We start from the raw sequence: 1,076 nt of genomic DNA, 5'->3' as shown, positions 1-1,076 counted from the left end.
AAACATTCCTGGGAAATCAGATCCAGGATGGGGAGGGGGAAGCTGCTGGGAGCTTTGCCCCTAGTTTTTCCCCTGCGTTTGGGGGGGAGGGGAGCACCCTTTGAGTAAAATCTGGGGGATCCAGCATCAGCTGGGAGGAGGGGAAAGGGATTTCCTGAGGTATCCCGAGATGTCGCCTGTCTGGGGCCTCTTGCCCCGTTTGGGGTGTTATCACCACCTGGGGAAGAAGGGTGGGGAAATGGGTACGAGTCCTCTCTGGGGAGGTTTTTCTGGCACCAGGGTGGTTTTTAGGCACAAGCAGAGCTTGTGCTTCCAAATCCCTTGGAAATGCCCCAAAATTCCCCCCCCACCCCAGCTCCCGGCAGCCGCTTCCCCTCCCCACTAACACACCCTGCGCTCTGCTTATGCCAAGATAAGTACCTTATGCTTTAATGCTTACCACATAATTTTAAGCTCTTAAAAAAGAAATGTATTAAGATTTATTTAATGATGCTCTAATAGTGTCTTATTATTATTTTTTTTTTGGAATTAATTCCCATACGCCCTGGTTAAAAAAGGGGCCTTTTGTCTTAAATCACCCAACGGACCCGACGCTCCTTGAGAGACCCCAGGGGATGGATGAGTAGAGGGACCCCTGGGGTGGCCAGGCAGGGTTTGTCCTGTGGCATCTTTCTCTGCAGAGAAACATTGATATACATTTTGTTGGGTTGTTTGGTTGTGTTTTTGTTTGTGGGTTGTTTTTTTTTTTGGCAGGGGGGAGGGGGGTATTTTTGTTGTTGTTGTTCATGTTCTTCTTGACTTTTTATAATTTAAACTATAAAACCACCAGAACAGATGAACAATCTCCTTGTTATTGGTAGTTTCCTTTGCATTTCAGCTTTTTTTTTTTTTTGTAAATTAGGAAATAATTCTAAAAATGACTAAGAGGATGATTTATTTAAAAGAGAACTTCGATAAATAGCATATGAATTATGGGTAACATTAGATTTAACTTTCCCCCACGTGACTGGGGGAGAATCCTTGAAGGCATGGATGCAAATATAAAAATTATAAAAGATCTAAATAAAGCTTATTTT

This window comes from Chaetura pelagica, unplaced genomic scaffold (assembly GCF_000747805.2).
Source record: "Chaetura pelagica isolate M959 unplaced genomic scaffold, ChaPel_1.0 scaffold159, whole genome shotgun sequence".
Classification (NCBI taxonomy): domain Eukaryota; kingdom Metazoa; phylum Chordata; class Aves; order Apodiformes; family Apodidae; genus Chaetura; species Chaetura pelagica.
This window is presented reverse-complemented; position numbering follows the sequence as displayed.